At 44.8% G+C, this 22,471-nt stretch overlaps 1 long non-coding RNA gene across 2 annotated transcripts; it reads left to right on the forward strand.

Moving 5' to 3' along the window:
• The first annotated feature begins 1,592 nt into the window (after positions 1-1,592).
• Positions 1,593-8,140, forward strand: LOC131896086 (uncharacterized). 2 transcript variants are annotated; one of them, XR_009375364.1, is made up of 4 exons: positions 1,593-1,705; positions 4,448-4,655; positions 5,634-5,781; positions 7,972-8,140. It is a non-coding gene; the product is annotated as an uncharacterized LOC131896086 (long non-coding RNA). The 2 variants fall into 2 exon arrangements; XR_009375363.1 differs by lacking the exon at positions 4,448-4,655.
• Positions 8,141-22,471: the final 14,331 nt, after the last annotated feature.

Genomic DNA, 22,471 nt, shown 5'->3' on the forward strand with positions numbered 1-22,471 from the left:
GCGCTAAAGACGGCCCGGCGCTCTGGAAGCCGCGTCCTGCAGCCCCGGCCTCAGGGCGGATTGCTGAGCCGCTGCTCCGCTCAGCCTCAGCGCCCCCCAGCTTCAGGCCAGGGAGAGCCCGGAGCCAGCTGCGGGGCGCGCAGAACCATCCCCGACACGCCGGGGTCGCGCTGCCAGCCTGCGGGGATGCGAGTCCAATCCTCACCGCGAGGAACCGCGCGAGCCGGGACAGGAACCAAGACCCAGTCACGCAGTGCGCGGCGCCACGGCCGCGACTTCAGTGAGAAAAGAAAGCCCAGGAACCATGCAGATACCCCGGCGTCCCCAACCCGCGGTGGAGCAGCCTCTCCGGAGCCACGCAGCCCCGGCTCCCCGGAGGGCGCGCGCTTCTCCTCCTTCAATGAAACTTTGCAAACGCTCACTCCCGGACCGGCGTGTCGCTGGGCCAATGGGAAGGCAGCTCCGAGCGGCGCCGAGCCCGCCCCTGCGTGCCTGGAGAAGTAGGCGCAGCTCGCCGGCACGGGGCGCGTCCCCGCAGCACCCTCCTGCGCTCAGCAGGAGGCCCCGCCGGGTGGGCTGTGTGGTCTTGGCTCGCACTGGACTAGCGCTGGACGCCACTGCAGCTGTTGGCCTCGCAGACCAGCAGCTCTTCACACAGTCGCTGCATGTGCGTCTTGCCATCCCATCCTCGCGCAGTGGCCATGAGCCTAATACTTAACACCTAAGGGAAAATGTACAAACCTGGCACGATAGCTAAGAGCTTGGATGCCTTGGCGGGTATATCACCTCTGCTATGTTTACACTACTCGCTAGTGTTGACCTAGAAGCCAGATTCATCCAGAATCTTACCCACGTCTAACCTAATGAGAAGTTGCCACTCTGAACAGGTTCTGGGTGATCTTGTCTTGTCTTTTTTCAGAGTGAGCGTGGAGATTCAGATTTGCACCTATGTTGGGTACTTCAGGGAACTATCGTTTTATCATGACTTTGTTTCTTGCTTATTGGTATTCTCAAGAGAATACCATTCATAGGATGGAGCTCGGAATGTTCTAATAGCTCCACCTCCTTGCTTTATAGACAAGACCTAGTCAAATCTGGTTCTAGAAGGGAGACTTCTGTGTGACCTAGTCTCTGGTTTCACATTTAAGAATGGAGTCTTTGCTGCGTGCGCTGGAGAGCTCTCGGGACCAGGAGAGAGGTGATCATGGATACGAAGATACTGATTGAGGACCACTCAGGACTGTCAGATCCCAGTGGTAGGAAGCATTTGACTTCCTCTCCCCAGCAGCACTCACAGCCTGTGGTGGTTGTAAAAGTTGCAAGGGTCGACCAATGGGGTGGATCAACCGGAAGCGGGCAGTTCTTGGTTCTTGAATAACACCCTGTCACTTCAACCGTATAAACGGCTCTGTCTCTTTGGAGACACAGTAAGGTTCCAACTTGAGTTCGGGTGCCTTCATCAACTCCCTAATACAGAGAAATTTAAAAACAGTAGAAAGCCTGAGAAGATGCCTGGTAACTTAGACCATCTGGATGAGCTGGCATCGTAAGGAAACATCACATACAGGCAAGAGCCCAAAAGTAAGAAAGCCGCTTCACTACCAAGAAATGCTCTGCGCATTGTGCTGTGATATACCGTGTTCTTAGGTCCTAACTAAGAAAGGAAGAAAGAAGCATCCCTAGTTTTAAATAACTTTGTGTCAAGGTAGGCATCTTGTTTTCTCTGAATATTTTCCATGTTCCTTATGGCTTTACCTTACCAACCACTGCCTACATTTCCTCGAAATCACTACTTTGAGATGCCTACAGAGACTCAGCAGGGCCGGCAGAGGTCTTACCAAATACACTTCCTGCTTTCTCTGCCACACTGACTACCAACTAGACTTCCCCCATCTGCCCTGAAGAGCAAGTTCCAGGGCTCTAGACGAGGTCTGATAGAGGTAGTCCGTCCTGGCTACAGTTGGAACTGCCTGGAGAGCTTTGTGAAAATCCTAATAGGCATCTCCACACTCCCAGAAGCCCTGACTTAGTTAGTCTGGTATGGGTCCATACTACATATAGTTTTAAAGCTCTGAGGTGCTTAGGTATACAGTCAAGTTAGAGAGCCATTCACTGACTTCATTTACATATCAGAACCCAGAAAGCATGCATCTAAGGGAATATTGCACACCATCATGACCAAACCAGATCTGCCCTCTGGGGCTGAATTGCCACATAGATGGGCTGGTATATAAATATCAATAGCCAGTAAAACTATTTTTACAAGTGCCCTTTCACTCATCATCTCCTAGACCTTGAGGAGTTAGGATCTGCTGTCTAGACCAGCTTATTTTTCAAGGACTTAGGATTCCTTCTTCAAGATCTCACTTGCCCGGTGGCTTTTGTCCCCTGTGCCCCTGGATTTCCACACTGAGAAGATTAACCTTACACAGCACTCCCAGTCATATAGTTATGCTCCTCGGCTGCAAGTTTAGCACAAAGAAGGGAGGAAGCTCATGTCTGGACCTTGACTGGTGCATGCTGCCTTCATCTGATTATTACTGATGATTTTGGATTTTGACTGTTTCATTGAGGGGAAAAAAGTAAAATAGTAAAACCCACCTAATACAGAGTGCTACCTGTATAAAGAAAATGTATACACAGTGCTTAAAGAAAACAGGATTTGTAGCCTCTGTGTGTGTGTGTGTGTGTGTGTGTGTGTGTGTGTGTGTGTGTGTATGTGTAAAGATTTATTTTTATTTTTTATTTTAGGTATATGAGCATTTTGCTGCATGTATGTATGTGCACCACGTGCATGGCATGCCTGGTGCCCGAGAAGGCTAGAAGATGGCACCACACCCATTGGAACGAATGTTATGAGAGGCTGTAAGCTGTTATGTGTGTGCTGGAAACCAAACCTGGGTCTTCTGAAAAAGTAGCAAGTGCTCCTAACTGCTGAGCCATCTCTTCAGCCACATCACATATTTTTTTAATCTGGTTTAGTGCTGCAACTGATTGACAATGTCATTCAGAAAAACACTATTTTGGGGATCCTGGAACCACAGTCAGTCAGTTTCCAGGACATCGTATCTGGTTCTCCCACTGTCCACTAGGAAGAAGGGATTCAGTTGCTCTGGCAGGAGGGTAGGTTTAACATCTGAAGCACTCCCACAGACACAAAGCTCAGCATGACCCATCCCCTCCCCTGCCCCTAACTGGAGCATCTTCAATTGTCTGTCTCTTCAGACTCCAGAGGGTCTGTTCCTTTCTGATGTCAAATGCTCTTTCAGTACTTTCCCAAATCACCTCTCATGGACTAGCAAATATTCAAGAGAGCTAAAGGCAAGCCTTCCAGAAGCCCCACTCCAGCATATGCACACTATAAAACGTCTGTTAGTCATCAGTACCCACCTCTGAATTGTCATGAGCTTCTCTTTCACAGGATATGCGGGTAACAGCATGGGATATACTACTTGACACATACATATATATGTTATGTGTGTTTTATATGTGTGTATCTATACGTTAGTCTATATGTATATATCTATATGTGTTAGCATCTGTAAAGAGAAAAGTAATCTCCATTCCGAATGTTAATTTCCTCTATCAACCCAGCAGGCACTGTTCTCTTTCAGCCCCACACCCCTCAGGTGTTCTGTGAGCATCTTTAAAGGGTCGCCAGGGCAGCTATTGTCCACAAGCTAACTTTACAGAGTGGTGTCTCTACAGGGGAAAATGAAAGTTGTCAACCTGGCATTTTCTTCCTCCAGTGAATCTTGCCAAAGTCCATTGGCGCCACCCGGCCTGTGGAGAATGTGGCGCCCCTTGCCAAGGGAAAGTGGATGCCTTCTCACGCTGATGATGTGTTTTCCTTACTGTGTACTGGTGTTGTGTTTTAAAGCATACATTGCTGTGTTTTCATAATAATTGTCATTGTTTCTTTAAGGGAAAGTGCCCATCTGTAAACTAATTCTGTTAAGGGCCACACAGGATTTGGCTTTTATACTTAAGAAAACATGGGGACGGGATCAAAGCACCTATAGCTAAAAAAACACCAGTTGCATTTTTAAATTTTATTTTAAAGAGAATCGTGTCTGCACTGAATAGATACGAGCTTCTTGCTTGTCATTATTTTTAAATAATGCAATATAATATGTATGATTTGTAGCATTTTAGATATGAGAAGTAATTTTGAAATTAAGGCAAGAAAATGTGAATAGGTCACATGCAAGTACTGTGCTTTTTTCTATAAAGTGTTTGGAGGCCCTCAGATTTTGGTATGCATGGGTGGTGCTTAGAGCCAGCCCTCTATAACTACCAAGAGGTCACTCGGGATTATGAGGCTACAATTTTTTAAGACTAACAATTTAAAATTTACAGCTGCAGTATTTTCCAGGCCCTCAAACTTTAAAGACCCAGACAGTCTCTAATGATTTGTAGGAGACGTACTTTTGTTCTTTTCTGCTAGGAAGTCACCCCAGAAAGTCTCTACGGAATAATCAGCGATGAAATCCACTCTCTCTGACATCTGTTCAAACTTTCTGTTGGGTCTGCAGAAAATTCACATCATGGCCTTTATTATATAATGTATGATATAATACGGATCCCAAATCGGAAGGTGATTGCTGATTTGGTGTCTGTGCCTCAAGAACTTTCAAAAGCCAGCCACCCAACAGGTGTGTACATTATCTTTCCAACTAGTTAGTAGACCTCAAGGCAATGGCCCCGTATTTCATCTGTAAAGTAGACTACAAAACAAATACTGCTTTCAAATGAATTGTATTTTACCAGCATCCTCCCATCACACACACACACACACACACACACACACACACACACACACAAATGCATGCACACGCAAAGGTGAGATTTCATATGAAAATAACAGAAAATATACATTTGTTTTGCTGTAAAATAAACACATGGGGAAAAAAGATCATGAATTTGTAGGGGAGGTACAGTGTAAAGTTGGTGACTAGCCTTGGGCACCACAGGCACCCAGGTGGCCTACGCTAAAATATGAAAACCACCATTCATTATTGATGGCCTGCATCATGAGTAGATTTTATCTGGGGGTTGCCTGGCTATACTCTGTGACTTTGCTCCTGAAGCCTTTGAAGAGGCTGTCAGTTATTACATCATTTTTGTCCTGAAGAGCTTAGCAAACTCTGAGAATGTTTCATAAGAAGGTGCTGGAATTTGGGGAATAATTTAGCAGTGAAATGTAATAATTTCATATTTTTCATTTTCTATACAACCACGGAAACAAGAAAATCCTACATGCCCTTATCCTATTACATTAGTCCTAGTAATGGTTAATAAATACATGCCTCAGAGTAATTAGGATTCCAGGTATATCAATTTGAAAATTTGTCTGGACCCCTTTAACAGTCACAGAAATGTTAATATTCCTAGTAAATGCAAGATCTTTACATTCATTGATCCTCCTAAGAGATTTCAGCTATGTGTCAGCATAAGAGCATCTACAAGGCCAGGAATGCCTTACTCCTGGTTAATAACTACACTAACATTAGCCTGTGACTAGGACCAGCGAGAGCCCTTAGGAACTGTGGAGTTGGCCAGTTAGAAGCTTCTTTTACTTCCCTACAGTGCCACCTTTTGGCTGAAATATTTTCAAATTCTCCTACCTTTAGGGAAAGTCTGCAACTAGATACACTCAACAAGCACTCATGGAAGCCAAAAAAATGGACTGATGGGCTCTGGAATATAGCAGTGGGCAGAACCAAGGCGGCCCTGCCTTCTTAAAGTGGCCATTCATTAAGGACAGACAGGCATCTACCGGTAAGTGTAAATAATTAAATAAGTAAACCTTGTATGCAAAAAGTATTAGGCATCAGAGAGGGACTGGAGGAGTCCAGTCTCTGGAGAAGGTGATGCTTCTTGCATCTTGCAGAGCAACTATGACATTATCAGAGTGTTGCTCCATGAGCACCCACACTGTGTCCTGTTCCTCATCGTCTCACAGGGACTTAAAAGAGGATAGGGTCTAGAGTAGACACTGAATATTTGTTAAATAGATAAAAAGTTTGTCTAGATGAGGAGACAAAGAACATCATTCCACAAAGAAGGAACAGACAACACCCCAGAGGCCACAGAGGCTCCACTCTGTCACCTACAGACTCTATGCAGCTTAAAGTGTCAGGACATACTGTTTCCAAGTCACAGGCTGTTTTCTTTACTCTTAAGTTGTAGCAGTGGTGGGCACAAATTAAATGCAAGCAGGGTACTTGACACAGGCAGACCTGTCCTGGTCATAATGGCAGACACGACTGGAAGCCTCCACTTCGCTTCTTACTCCCCAGTCTTTGAAGTGGAGGGAGAGAGAGAGAGAGAGAGAGAGAGAGAGAGAGAGAGAGAGAGAGAGAGAGAGAGAGAGAGAGAGAGAGAGAGGAAAAGAGAGAGAGAGGGAGAGAGAGGGAGAGAGAGGGAGAGAGAGAGAGAGAGAGAGAGAGAGAGAGAGAGAGAGAGAGAGAGAGAGAGAGAATCACAGTTCATACAGGGAACACTGAGAGACCTGTACCCCTTCGTCTCTGGCAACTTCTTGTTAACAAGACTCTAAATAGATCATTTGACCTTTCAGACTTACGTATGTTTCCTCCCACTACCTAGCTATGTGTAAGAACTTTATGTCTCTGAGCATAGCCAGCATAGCCACATGTCCTCTGGCCTGCAGCACCACCACACCCAGTGAGTGTTCCTTCACAGGTATGAAGACATTCATGTTGCCCTCTTCCTCTCGGGGGTGGGAGGCTCAAATGATCACGAGTAAAGTTTGGCCATCCTGGGCAAACAGACAAAGCTGGGTGTTGATGGACATTGAGAAGGAAAGATCCAATATGGCTTCTCCATGGTCAGCGTCAGACTTTCCTCAGCTTGTACACTGATAGGACAGGCATTATTGGTTTCTCCAAGATTCATTTCCCCCTCCCACAAGAAGTGCTTTTCTTATTTCTATTGGGACGTGGGCAACTGGCCTGTCACTAAAGTAAACATAAACACCAGTCTCCTTTCCCCAAGTTTATGGTAAAATCTCCCAGATCAGAATCCCGTGTTAGGCAAAGGTCTCATGCCCCTCTTCCCTCAGCAGGCAATAATCCCTCTACCCTGTCTTCCTTGCATTATTGCCCTCAGCAGCTCCAAGGATCATTTACCCACTTCCAGTGTGAGACAAATTGCTTTTACTTATATCCTACTAACAGAGTTGGAAAACCTAAGCATGTAAAACTACAATGTGCTACAACATCAAAAGTAATGATCCATCTGGAGCATAAAACACAGCTCTTGCCTCAAAGGGCTTCAAGGAAAGTTTATCTTTGAACCAAAGACAATGACTTTGACCTGGACACATGGATTCAGGTTCCTGCAAATAATATCATCCAACAAAGAGGTGGTCCCATGCGGCTTTTACAGAAGCCAAAAGAAGTCATAAATCAAGGCATTTTCCAAACGCACCGGGAGCATCAGATGGGCAGGTTACAGCAGAGCACTGGAAGGTTTAGGCCTTTGATGACCTTTCTCACTTGCAGGCTGGTGAAAACTAGTGGTCTGCTAAGAATGCATCTCAAAGGTTCTACTCAGGAGTCAAAAAAACATTAGATCAGCACAGGGGTGAGCAATGAGTCACTATTTGGAGTACTAAAGAGATCCTTTGTAAGGATTCTGTCCTTATTACGTCATCAGCCTGTGACAGAGTCCCAGCCTAAAAAGCTGACGTGCCCTCCCACACGCCCTCTCTCTGTATTCTCTCTATACTTCCCTTCCACACGGTCTCTCTGTCTCTCTCTGTCTCTCTCTGTCTCTGTCAGTATCTCTCTCTGTCTCTCTGTCTCTCTCTGTGTCTCTGTCTCTGTCTCTGTCTCTCTCTCTCTCTCTCTCTCTCTCTCTCTCTCTCTCTCTCTCCCTCCCTCTTTCTCCTTCCTCCTAATAAAGCTCTAAAAAAGTAACCATGGCTCATGATTCTTCTGCCACCAGTGGCCAGCCACCAGTGCCGCCGTATACCCGCGGTATTCAACACCGACCAAACCTCGGCTGCTGCGATAGCCGTGCCAGCCATGAGCACTGCCGCTATGCCCCTTCAGCCTTGGCTCGGCAACATTCCAACTGTCTCCACCACGGACTTCTAATCAGTCTCTATCAATCTGCAGAATCTTCAGTGTAAGAGCAGTATTAACTTCTTTAACTCCAGTCTATGGTCTTTGCTGAATCTTGAGTTTCTAATGTTACATGTCCCCAAAACACTTACCATGTTAGAGTCACTATAAGGTATTTGTTATCCTATCTCAATTGAGTCCAGGAGGCTACATAATTTGTAGTCCCTACTGCAAAATAAAATGTGGGCCCTTTGTTCAAATAGAAGGAATGGAAGTGTAGCTAGGAGTCTTGAAATAGAAGCCATCTCTCTTTTCCCCACAGATTTCCCATAGCTTCTCTCTCTTTCTCACTCTTTTGCTCTTTCTCTCTCTCTCTCTAACTCTCTGTCCATCTTAAATTGTCATATCATTTTGATTAGCCACTTCATATTTTTCTAAGTACTTAAATTTAGCATGAGTTTCACCATGCACTTTGGTAGTCCAAAATGCCAACTTTAAATACAAATATAAGGTAGCTTGACTCATATGAAGTGACTTAGCCAATGTTCTACTGCTGTGAAGAGATACCATGACTATAGAAACTCTTACAAAGGAAAGCACATAATTGGGGCTGGCTTACAGTTTCAGAGGTCTAGTCCATTATCATCATGGCAGGAAACATGGTGGTATGCAGACAGACATGGTACTGGAGAAGGAGTTGAGAGTTCTGCTTATGGATATGCAGACAGCAAAAAGAGAGAGCCACTGGGCCTGCCTTAGGCTTTTAAAACCCCAAAGCCCCCTCCCCCCACTGACATACTTCCTCCAACATGGTCATAATTCTTAATCTTTTCAAATAGTGCCACTCCCTAAGCACTTTGAATTTATGGGACTCAAAGCACCACATTTTACTCCCTGACTCCCATATGTTTGTAGCCATATCAAAATGCAAAAATGTATTTAGTCCATCTTCCAAAGTCCCCATATTCTATCACAGTCTCAACACTGTTTAAAAGTCCAAAATCCAAAGTCTTTTCTTGAGACACATGTAATCTCTTAATTGTAACTCCTTGTAAAATAAAAATAAAAAAGTAGATCACATACTTTCAACATACAATGAATGGCACAGTATATACATTATGATTCCCCTCCCAAAAAAGGAAAAGGAACATAGTGAGAAAATACTGGACCAAATCAAGACCAAAAACCATCAGGGAAAACTCCAAACTCTGCATCTCCATGTATGATGTCAAAGCACTCTTCAGATCTCCAAGTCCTTTCTTCCAGCTTTGTTGACTGTAGCACACTTCTCTTTCTTGGGCTGCTTGCACACTCTGTTAGCAGCCTTTGACAGGTATTTCATGACTCTGGCATCTCTAACATTTTTGGGGTGCCAGTGAAATCCAGGCTTGACCTTCACAGCTTCACACAATGGCCTCTCTAGGTCTCCATTCAGGGGTAACTCTGACATATGCCTGGCCTCAGTGGCCTTCCTTAGTCATGGAGAAAGCTTCTATAACCCCTTTCTCCTATCCTTAATTCTAAAGCCAGAACCATGTGGCCAAAGCTACCAAGTTCTGTTGATTGTTGGGACTGAAACATGACCCTGTCATTCAGTTACATCTTCACCAGCTTTCTGTTTCCATGGTTTCCTTCACTGCCTAAGCTTGGCTTTCTTGGAACTCACTCTATGGACCAGGCTGGCCTCAAACTCAAGGATCCACTTGCCTCTGCCTCCTGAGTACTAGGATTAAAGGCATTCACCACCACATCCAGCCCTAAGCTTTTCTTTATTTCCTTTTCACAAGTTGGAAGCTTAGCTAGGTGGGGTTTTGCCCTAAGGTCGCCACTCCTTAATTCCAATAGCATCAGGTTTTTCTTTAAACTTTTTATCTCCTTGAGCCCTGAATTTAGCTTCATTACACTTCCTGGTCCTCCTTTTCTCTTCAAACTATATATTTTGTATTTTTCCTTGCTTAGTTTGCTCCTTTTCATTATAGATCTACATAATGAGTGACCACTAAAAACCATGCAACATAGTCAATACTAGGCTGTCTCGAAATCTTCTCTGCCAATACCATTAATCTACAACTCTTCTATTTAGTCTCAGACAAATTTTTGGGGACAAGGGTAGAAAGCAGCCACATTTTGGGCCAAAACATCACAAGAACAGTCTCTAAGCCATTTGCTATTTATTATTACCCTCTGAAACTTTGTGATCTGGGCCCCCACAATTCCACATTGTCCTCAGCACCACTGTCATTCATGCTTCTACTCAGACAGCCCATTAAGCCCCATGCAAAATATTCAACTGGATTCCTAATCCAAAGTCCCACAGACCACATTTTGCCAAGAAACAGTATGGTCAAGCCTGTCACAGCCATAACCTGCTCCCTGGTACCAACTTCTGTCTTAGTCAGTGTCCTATTGCTGTGAAGAGACACCATGACCATGGCAACTCTTATACAGAAAAGCATTAATTAGGATCTTGCTTACAATTTCAGAGCTTTTAGTCCATTTTCAGCATGGCAGGAAGCATGGTGGCGTGCAGGCAGACATGGTGGGGGAGAAAAAGCTGAGAATTCTACATCTGGATCTACAGGCAGCAAAGAAAGAGAGCCACTGAAGCTGACTTTGGCTTTTGAAACCCCCAAAGCCCACCCCTAGTGACACACTTCCTCCAACAAGGCCACATAATCCCTAATCCTTTCAAACAGTGCCGCTCCCTAAGCATTTAAATTTGTGAACTAAGAGGGTCATTCTTATCCACGCCAGCACATAAAGAAATCAGTGTGTACTGTGTAGCTGGTATGTACACACATGTATATTTTGTTCTCAACAAATAACCAGTGTGTTAACTGAAATGTGTCTTTTGCTTCCTGATAGGGTCATACTCTGTGACTTCTCCAACCTCAGTTACTGATACGTAAGAAAGGGCTGAAAGAAAGTAGGACTAGAGCCTGTTGTTGCCCCTCTTTCTTTGCTGGTGACATCAGTAGCTAGCTAAGGAGGTCAGCAGTAGGTGAGAGGCCATGATTCTTCGGAGGAACACCCCCAACTCCTGGTCTGCATTTGAGGGGATTCTGGTTCAAAGGGAAAATACAAAATATCCAGAGAACTTGAACATCTAGTTATTTTGGTGCCCACAGTGGTTGCACTGAAATCTAATCCCATCTTTGTAAATCACACAGATCCAGGATCATTGTGTGCCTCTACTCCAACATATGAATAATTGTCAAGTTATAGGTCATTTACAGAGGTTCTGTATTTATCTGAATTTGATAATAATTATGCACATATGTTTTAACCACATGTGCATAAAAGTATCTTACCTAATAAATGAAGTCACACTACAACTTAGCATGAGGGCCATCACTGATGAGCTATATTTCAATCACTTCATGAATTTGTTTTGTTTTGTTTGTTTTTCGAGACAGGGTTTCTCTGTAGTTTTGGTGCCTGTCCTGGATCTTGTTCTGTAGCCCAGGCTGGCCTCGAACTCACAGAGATCTGCCTGGTTCTGCCTCCAGAGTGGTGGGATTAAAAGGTGTGCACCACGGCATCCCGGTCTTTGTGAATTTTGTATTCATTGTTGTGTGATCTGGTGAAATAATTATCTTTATGGAAACCTTTCTACAGTGGCTTAACCAAACAGCCATGCATTTTCCTCACACTGAGGGTCCAAAATGGGCATCTGGGTTGGTACAGCAACACTCTAACATCCCCAGCCAGCACCTCAGTCTACAGTTCTGTAGCTACTAACTCAACCAACCACACTTGAAAAAGAAATTGCCTGGGAGCTGAACATATCTTAACCTTCTAGTGGCCATCACTGTCTAAACGTCACAGTATAGCAACTGTTTGCACAGAGCATTCACTGATGTGCACAGTAGAAGTAGCAGAGAGATGATATGGACTTCATGGTAGTCCCATCTCAGTGACATTCAATCATTTTAGGTACCCAAGCCTTTGTGGATTTTGGTACCCACAGGGCTGCAGGAGGGGCTGAGATCAATCCTCAGGGATGCTGAGGGATAACTGTATCCATTATGAGCCACTAAATTCTTCTTCACTGTGACTTGAATGTGTACAAGGTATCAGCTCTGTCTTTGATCCTACATTTTTGAACACAGTGGCGGGGGAGCTCCAGGTGCATTCTGGGAGAAGCCTTGGACTATTAGGCTGCCATTCTTCCCCTTCAGATTACTTCTCTTTATCCCCGATTAACACGGCACCTACATCATGGAGGTCTCCCTGCTAGTATGAGGCAGAGTTAAGGATAGACTCTAGAGGAAGTCTTTCCATTGTCCCACAGTGCCTCCAGAACTGCAGGAAATGCGTCCTTTGTAGGAACTGACCATATCCTGTAAGGGAGATGAACTGTGGAACACCCCCATCCAACAATATACATTAATACCAACCCATATTCATACAGGGGTTCTTGAGCACAGAGGGTTTTTTGTTATTAATTGATTAATTAATTAATTAATTTTTTATTTCTGGAGACAGATCTCACCATGTAACCTTGGCTGTCCTGGAATTTGCTATTTGGATTAGGCTGTCCTTGAACTTGCATAGTTCCACCTGCCTCTGATTCTATCTCCCAAGTGCTGAGATTAAAGTACCATACCTGGCTTGTTGTGCACAGAGTTTTGGGAATGCGGAAAAAAAGAAAAGAAAACCCCAGGAATGACTATGGCTGCTTGGTGCAGAATCCCTTCCACCTGCCACAGCTGGACTCATGGCAGTGTTATTTGACCCAATTAGCTTCCTCTAGATTCTAGAGTCTAGATCCTCCTCACTGTGGAGTCGGGGCCACTGAAGAGCCTATTTTGTACTTTGTACAGTGGGACAGTATGTGCGTGAGGGGTTCCAGGGAACTCTGTGTTAGAGTTCTGTGTTTAAATCCCAGTCTGGGCACTCAGAAACTGGATGACCTTAGGTGACTCACTTACAATTTCGTATTTTGTTTTCCTTAGAATAAAGAAGGTGACGTATGGCCAGAGGGAACGGTGAACTTCCAGTCTCTCTGGAAAGCAAGGATCCATCCAGCCACTTGAGTAAAGGAATGGGGAAGGGAAAAGCAGCTCCTCAGTTTCCCAGCAGCACTGAGGTCAAGCTTCAGAGCAGCCATGGCGATGGATGTCCTGCCTTTATCTGCTTCCTTTCTCTTAAGAGCACTTCTCAGACATTATCTCATTAATATGCAAATCATTCCTGGGAGTTAGGTAGGCAGGCATGCAGCCAGAGGAAGGGTTCCAGCTTCCCACTTCACTCAGAGCCAAAGAGGGAAAGACTCTCTGCAAGTTGGCAAACTTCTGTCCAGACAACACTGGTCTCGAAGTTGCCAACTCAGGAGATGCACTGCTGATTCCTCGTGCTTTTAAAATAATACATAACTTTAGTCCCGGATCTCTTTTAAAAAAAGAAAGTGTTTGAGTGGCATGGGGCGAGGGGGCCCTCTCAAAGGTGAGGTGAGTCACCAGGGAAACTGGGACCTACTCTTGGATTTAGTCCCCCTCACATGTTAATGATGGGATACGTGGTTCTAGAGCCACTGAAACTTCATGATTAGGAGGTCAGAGGTGTGCCACGTCTGTAATCGAGCAAGGCACAGAGTCAATGTGGTCTGTGTTGGTTTTTTGTGGCGCTCTTATCCTGCGAGGAAAAGTCAGGAAACACAACAGAATCCACTAACAAGAGTTTTATTAAGATAAAGGAGAGGGACAGATGTGCACAGGCCTGCGGAAAGACACAGAGTAAAGGGGGCCTGGGGATCATGGCGCCGGCTTATAAGGGCTGGGCTGTGCCTGCGCACACAGGCCCATGTGGCTATTCTACGCATGCGCATAGATCACGTGGTTGCATTGAGCGCTTTATGCAACCACCTAAAGCCACGGTCCTGGGTCACGGGAGACGTTTGACCCGCAAATGACTAGGCAGAAGTGACTAAGTCCTGCTGGCATGCACGACCATACCCAACTATGGGGGTGTGTTGTGAATTAATATCAGTCTGACTACCCCAACTGAAGACCTGCTTAAAAAAAAGAATATGCCAGCTACAACTAAAGTATTGAAAGAATGAAACAATGTCCACCAAGGACCAGACCCTGTGTGGCTGAAAGGAGAGTGAATCAGTGCTGTGTCAATGTCTACTCCCGTTTCCAATGCGGTTCCTGGAAGAAACATTTCCATTGACCCTTATCTCCGGGCAGACACAAGAACAAGGTTGTTACGTGGATTTCCCAGACAGTCAGAGAAAAGTCACTGGGATGAGGGTTAGCCAGATAGAAAGCAAGGCAACTTCCACAGGGTTAAAAGGCCTGCATTCCCAGGTCAGTAGCCCTAGAGGAAGATCCGTGAGGATTTTTGAACAAATGATTGCTTGCTGAGGGAGGCTCCTGGAGGAACAATGGCATAGGAGGGGCAGGTGAGAAGAGAGGAATGGAGAGCACGCTGTCCTTTGGTTACAAGATCACCTGCCACAAGCTGCACAGGATGTGTACTGGGGTTGCAGCTTCCTGGAGAGGTCCCACTGCCCCACAACAAGCACCTCTCCAGGAAGAAGCACAGCCACAGCCACAAGCTACACATCAGTCAGTGACCTGGCAAGGGGACAAGGCCGGGCACCAGGAGCCTTTGTATGCCAAAGGCTCTCAGTGTTGGGCAACACCATGTCGTCGGGTCAGTGACTTTGGTCTCACTCAAAACACCACATTCTTGTTGACATCCGACTGCACACCGCTAGTTTCTCTGCCCAGAAGTTCTTTCCTCCCATAGTCTCTGTCTTCCATCTGACCTCTGGACACATCCAGAGTGAATCCTCCGGCAATGACCTCACTTGTTCTCTCGTTTCATAGCACATAATGCTGCTTCGGTCCATTTTCCTCTCACTGTAATGACATGTGTGAGGCTAGGTGCTTTTTTTTTTTTTTAAGGTTTATTTAGCTCACACTTATGAAGACTTAAAGTATACACAACGCTCCTCTGATAAGGGACCCATCATCACCTGGAGGATGGCACCATCATGGCAGGAATATGTGGGAAGGAAAGGTTACATGGCAAGGCATGAGACCTGAAAGAAATTGAGGACTCACGGGGGTTCTCAGGAAAATTATGCTCACACAGTCTTCAGGGGACAATGCTACTACTCCTTACTCTTAAAGATCCCACCACTTTTGACAACACCATGCTTGAACCATAGGAGGAGGTGTGGGCAGTGGTTAAGAATGGAGGAGAATTAGACTACCTGGGAGTTAATCCTGGATTACCATTTTTTTAGCTTTGTGGTCTTCAATCTCCTAAACCTCAATTCTTTCTCATCGGTATCATATGAATGTTCATAGCCCCAATGTTTTGTGTGTTGCCCTGATATTTAAACAGGCAAGTTTAGAGAAAGTGCTTAGATTCGCGCTTAGCATACAGCAGGTATGAATGCAAGGCGCTTCTCTTGAAAGCTTGGCTTAGGGGTAGGGCAGGTAGAGAGCCGTGAAACTGCCAGGGAATGACTACCCACAGGAAGCAGTCACTGGGTGTTTTCACCGAAGCTCCGCAAAGTGTCACCATCTGTGAGGGAATGGAGAACACTGACTGTGAGATCTCCTAGTGTGCCGTCTTGGAGCCTCACTGCGCACATTGCAGATGCCATAGTGCAATGCTGCCCAGTCCCTATTGCGCATGCACACGCAGATGTGTATGCGTGGGAGTTACTCCTGTCTACAGTCTTAGGTGTTTTTCCTTTGTCTGGACCCTCACAAACAGGGAAGCATTCCAAGCAATTGCACATAGGCTAAGAAAAGACACTAGAAGTCGAATGTAGTCATATACCTCACAAAGGAAAAATAACATTTATTGGAGACACAAAAGAAAAATATTCCTGTCCACACGTATTTACCATTTGTGAAATCAAACGAGACTCAAACTAAGTGGTCGTCTGCCAAACAGAAAACGTGAGAGAATTTGCTGGTGCTAAAATCATTAAAGATATTTGCTTCAGTAGACCAGTTTGTCTTCATAAAAGATTTAGGGGTGTGTGTGTGTGTGTGTGTGTGTGTGTGTGAGAGAGAGAGAGAGAGAGAGAGAGAGAGAGAGAGAGAGAGAGAAGTGCTAAGGATTTGTATTTGCAGAGCAGGTGAACAACAGGTATCTCTGGGAAGAATCTTGTAGGCCCCGCCCACAGAAAGGATGTGCACTGGGCAGGAGAGTCTCTCACACTGCCTGCAGGGATATCAAGGCAGAACTGGGGCTGACTTACGGAGCTTAGGCAGCTTTGTCTAGAGTTTGATCATAGATCAACAAAGAAACCTTGAGGGAAATTCAAGACTGGCTCTGTCTCAGGCCCATTTCTCTAGCCTCTGAGTCCCTTGCTTTCTTCCCTACCAATTCCAGTCTTCTCTGTGTGCTTACCATCTGCACACAGTGCCCCGCCCCACACTCTCTTACACGGTCCTTCTGTCTTTCTCCTTTATTGGATAAAGAAGAAAAAGTCAGGTGTCTAGATCAGACTGAGAAAACTATAGCCTATAGACCAAGTTGAGTCCAGTCTGCTGCTATTGTCATCAAAAAGGTTTACTGGGACACAGCCAGCTCACGGTGGACATATTGCTGTTATGACAGAGTTGAATTAGTTGTTGCATAGGCTATATGCCTGGCTCTGGATCAACAGTTTTTATCCTTGCATAACCGTGTGCCCGTTTCTCTCACTACATCAAAATATAGCTGAAGATAAAGTGATGTTCCTTCTGTCTTTTTCCTTTCATCCATTCTAGTGACTTTAGCAAACACAGAGCTCCTGAAAGCAAATCATCAAATTAAGTTCCTTAAGTCTGCAAAGAGTTCCAATTACGGTGTGCCAACTGTGTGACACACGCTGTACCAGGGGCCGAGAACAGCAGGTCAATAAGCTCTTTGAGTCCGCTCTGAAAAGAACAAAACAGAACATTGATGGACAGCTACCTCAGCCCAGCTCCTTTACAGAGAGAAGACCAACCCAGGGCATCAGTACATACAGGGAAGCAGTTAGGGAGAAAATTTCAAACTGGTTAAAACGACCAGGCTTTGAGAGACAGAAGAAACAAAGGGAGTCACCAGCCACCTGGGAAAGCAAGGACACTGTGGCACTCTTTGTACCCATTTTAATGCTTTTTTTCATTCCTTCTCCTCTTAGCTAAAAAACAGGTAAGACTTACTTTCATTGGTCAGGTCATAAAAGGAAGACAATCAGGGGTGTAGCCATCGGTGAAGTGCTCATGCTCCTGAAGGGAAGCTCGTTGGCTAGTTGAAAAGAGAGGCGGGGTCAACAGGAGTGGGAGGGGCCAAAGGCGGATAAGTGAATCCGATCAAAACATACCGTGTACATGTCTGAAAATGCCATAATGAGACCCATCATTGTGTGTAATTAACATATACTAATAAAGCTTTAAATAGAGAAAATGCTTTAACAAAGAAATTCTTAATGTTTCAGTCTCATCTGCCCCGGGCCCATATGGAACAGAAAGGCACTCTGATTTCGTATCTAACATGGAAACCTTTAGGCAGATGTTGAGCCCTTGGTGAGAACCATGACAACCTGAGCACTGGTACTCACCCAAGTGAAAGGAGTGATGCTCCTTTGAACGGTGAGTGGAATGAGGGGGACAGCAGCCACGGTTTACCTAGCACATGTGCTAACTCCGTGTTCAGTTCTTCCCGTGTTTGTGCTCACTCAGTCATCACAGACACCAGGGCACAAGCACTCGCATCCTTGTGCTCCAGATAATGAAAAAAGAAAGCCAACGGAAGGTATGGAATGTCTGAGTTGTACCTGTATCAAAGAGGAAAACTAGTGTCTGAACAGAGATCCGCAGGATTTAAAACTCCCTGATCTCTTGGCTATATAATCTAGACCCTATCAAGCCTGAGCTGTTATAAACTGCTACTTGTATCAAACTTGTCCCAATCCGACATGCTGATCACGTGCCACTTCCTCTTCAGGGCGTGTGGTAGGTTTGCACTTCCTGGTAGTTGTGCAGGTTGTTCAACTTTGTTCTGGCCAATGGGTTGTGAGTAAAGTCTTAGCAAGAATGATGTGTGTACTTCTAGTCCGGTGGCTTGTAAAGCTTGCACAGTACGGCTTCCTTCTTTGTGACCTTCAGTGGTGTTCCTGATGTCTTCTATGTTAGCACCCTTCTCTGAGGGATACAATGTAGACTTCAGTTAATCAGTAACCGACACACAGTATAAAAGGGAGACGCGACTTTATTGCCTGAGTAAGCTAAACAGCCAAACAAAGTCTTGCAGTAACTAGAGAGATAAAACAAGAGGGAAAATTGGAATAAGTCCTGAGATGACCCTGTGTCCCTCTGATGACACTTTCTAGAGATCCACAAAGAGAATACAGCACATGAAGAAGAAAGAGTTCACATAGAGTGAGACCAGTGGTTTATGTGGGCCAGAAAACTGGAAAAAATAAACTGCAAAAAAAACTCCAGAAATCTGCATGTGTGAGTCTCCTGCTGACTGCTAACCACACAGACAAAAGACAACATATTCCATGAGGGTGAACACACAGCCATCAGAGCCGATGAAAGATGGGAGACATTTAGACGCTGATTAGCCACGGTGAAGAGTGAGACTCCAGAGAGCATGACTAAGCAGTGGGATAGCCTGTGCCATGGCCACGCTGGAGTGGTACAAACAGGCATCATCACCGTTCTGGAAAGAAACAAGTTCCCTGGTAAGTAACTTCACTGTCTGAACCAAAGTTCAACACTTTCAGGAGGTCAAACACAAAAGGAGCATTCAACAAGGGAAGGGTCAAAGGATCTAGTAAGCTATAAAAATCCGAGATGTAAAACAGAGCAGTGAAATCTGGTACATCATCAAGAGAAACAGCAGCCCAGTGGAAACAGACCTTGCCATGAAAGTGATGATGTCAGGGTAAACACAGACTTTAGATCAGTTACTCTCAGCAGCTGTTTTTCAATGAAAAGACTCAAGTAAGTGACTGGATCGCCAGCCAAAAATTTGTAGCCAAGACAAGTTCAGAATCAGATGGTTTCATTTGTGAATCCTACCAAGTAGCTTAACAAACTAATTAGTACCAGTCCTTTCACAGCCTTCCGTGAAATTAAAGAGGAAAAAGTGCTTCCTACGTGAATCTACAGGGCCAGTATCATTCTGGTAGTAAAGCCACCCATGGGATACCATAAGGAAATGAAATGCTACAGGGTCCAATGGATGGCTTCAGTGACGGACCTGCCTGCCCATAGGACTCTTAGTTGCTGGCCAGCTGCTCTGGAGTGGGTCTTGCAGGTTACAGGGTCCAATGGGTGGCAGTGGTGGTGTAATGGCCTGCCTGCAGGGCTCTCACCTGCTGGTTGGCTGCTGGGGCTGAGATGGGAGGGGGAGGGGCGTGGGGATGTGCCTTGGGGCTTAGGGCCTAGGGATTGGGGCAGTTTAGTTGGGAGACCAGTCCCTCACATCTTGTTCCAAATGGTACAAATGGTGCTTTGTGCCTCTAGGGGCTGCCTTCTCCTGTAATCAGATTGGTGACTACCCTAATTGTCATCATAGAACCTTCATCCAGTAACTGACGGAGGCAGATGCAGAGATCCACAGCCAAGCACTGGGCCAAGCTCCAGGAGTCCTGTTGAAGAGAGGGAGAAAGGATTGTAGGAGCCAGGGGGGTCAAGATCATGACTGAAAACCCACAGAGACAGCTGACCCAAGCTTGCGGGAGTTCACGGACTCTAGACCCTAGACAGCTAGGGACCCTGCATGGGACCGACCTAGGCCCTCTGCAGGTGGGTAACAGTTGTGTGTCTTGGTCTGTTTGTGGAGCCCCTAGCGGTGGGACCAGGATCTGTTCCTGGCACACAAGCTGGCTTTTTAGAACCTATTCCCTATGGTGGGATTCTTCCCTCAGTCTTGATGCAGGGGGGAGGAGCTTAGTCCTGCCTCAACTTGATATGCCATGCATTGCTGACTTCCATGGGAGGCCTGCCCCTTTCTGAGGAGTGGATGGAGCGGTGTAAAGGAGGTGGGGGAGGGAACAGGAGGAGAGGAGGAGGGGAAACTGTGGTTGGTATGTAAAATAAATTTAAAATTTTAATAATAATAAAAAATTATACACATGACAAAAAAAGAGAAAATGAAATGTTTATTAGAATTCTAGAAAACTGAACCCAATATCATATTAAATGGAGTCCACTACATGACCACATAAAAGTTATGTCATGAACCATAGGTGGACTTGGCATTTAAAAAAACAGTCCATATAAAATGCCATATGAGTAAGGTACAAAAACCATCCTCATGTAAATAGACACAGAGAAGATATTTGACAAAACCCAGCATCCTTTCTTGTTTAAAAATTATGCAAAGATCAAGAATATAAAGGGACTTTTTTCAACTGATTAATAAAAGTTCTATAAAAATGCTACAACTATCATTGTGCTTACCGTAAGATGCTAAGCACACTCTTTCTCTAATCAGGAAAAAAAAACTTAAATTCAAATTCAGTTGAAGGTTCTAGTTTAGGTAATTTAAAAAGACAAAGACTAGCAAAAAAGACATCCTAATTGAAAAGGATGGTACAAAATGATCTCTGCTGCAGATAGTATGAGCTACTAAGGAGCTCCTTAAGAAACTACAAGAGTTAATACAAGATCAACACATAAAATTCAATTACCCTTTTAAACACTAGCCAGAAAGAAGGAATGAATGAAATTAAGAAAATAGTTGCATTTGTAGTAGTATGAAGAAGAATAAGTGCATCAACCAAAGAAAATAAAAATCGTGTCCTAGTTAGCTCTAAGGTCAACTTCATACAACCTGGAGTCATCTGAGGGGAACGCCTCCATTGAGGAACTGCCCAGACTTTATTGGCATGTCTGTGGGAGATTATCTTGATTATCAATTGATGCAGAAGGACCCAATGATAAAAAGACAAGTAATCAAATTGGAGAATAGCAACCGACCTGGATAGACCTTTTACACAGAAGATAGTGTCAGTGTGCATATGAGAAAGTCATCTACACTGTAAGTTGTTTGGAAATAAAATTCAAAATTCGATGAGATGCTTCTTCAAACTCCTTGAGATGGCTATATTTAGAAAGATGGATAGTAACACGCATTGGGGGAGCTATGAAGAAATATAATCTCTTGAATATTACCTATTAGAAAAGTAGCCTATTCTGAAAAACAATTTGTAATTTCCTTAAGTGCTAAACACAAGCTACTGTAGGAACAAGCAATTGTCCTAGGTATGTGTTCAAAAAGAATGAAACATTTATCTTAAAAACTGGTACATGAATATTCATAGTGAGTCACTAGCAGAGGGCCTTGCGGGGGTGGAGGGGGGGATGGAGGGTGGGGGGTGAGGGAGTGGGGGGGTAGGGGGTGGGGGGGTGTTACAGTCTGGCTCTGCTTTCAGTCCTGTTTGCTGCTTCCTGGTCACACATAATGGGAAGAGCAGAAGCCGCACATTCCTTCCTCCTAAGGCTTAGCCACTTCTGACACGGTGATAAACAGGAGTTGTGAGCAAAAATAAATCCTGCACCCATTGGGTTGCATGTGTCAGGTAAAACTCTTGACAACAACAAGAAAAGCAATACAGAAGCTTGGAATTAAGAGTAAAGTCATTAGAAAAGGTCACTAGTGCCGGGTGGTGGTGGCACATGCCTGTAATCCCAGCGCTCAGGAAGCAGAGGCAGGTGGATCTCTGTGAATTCGAGGCCAGCCTGGTCTACAGAGCTAGTCCAGGACAGGCTCCAAAGCTACAGAGAAACTTTGTCTCGAAAAACAAAAAAATTTAAAAAAAAGAAAGAAAGAAAGAAAGAAAGAAAGAAAGAAAGAAAGAAAGAAAGAAAAGGTCACTAGCACAATACAGAGAAGTAATCCCAATATAACCTCAGCCACACAGGTCCCTGGTCGGAAGAGGCAAACAGTAAATTAAAAAGTGGTACTAAAGAGTCAGCATTCAAGAGAGGCTGCATAAAATGAATATCCTCTACTCCCCTGAAACAAAAGAGCAACCAAACCAACAGAGGCACCATTGGAACAAAGAAACATGGAAAAGCAAGGCAACACATTTCCCCTCCTCAAAATCATGACTCCTCAACTACTAAACTTCAAACTGAAACAGGTGAAAAGTCGGATAGAGATTTCAGGTTTTCTGGTAGAAATGATAGCGACCTAAAGGAGGGTCCAAACAAGCTGAGGGATTTAATCCAGGACCTAGAGAGGCAGATTGGTAAAATAGAAGAGAGAGTCAGCAAGCTGGGTGAGAACATGAGCACAACGGGTGAAAAAAAGCAGCGACACAGAAGAAAACAGTCAGCAAGGAAAATGATATTTTGAAAAGGAAACGAAGAGAAATGTGGAAAACCTCGGTGGCTGAAGTAAAGAGCACAGTGGAAAGA

The sequence above is a fragment of the Peromyscus eremicus genome, chromosome 19, assembly GCF_949786415.1.
Source record: "Peromyscus eremicus chromosome 19, PerEre_H2_v1, whole genome shotgun sequence".
Taxonomy (NCBI): domain Eukaryota; kingdom Metazoa; phylum Chordata; class Mammalia; order Rodentia; family Cricetidae; genus Peromyscus; species Peromyscus eremicus.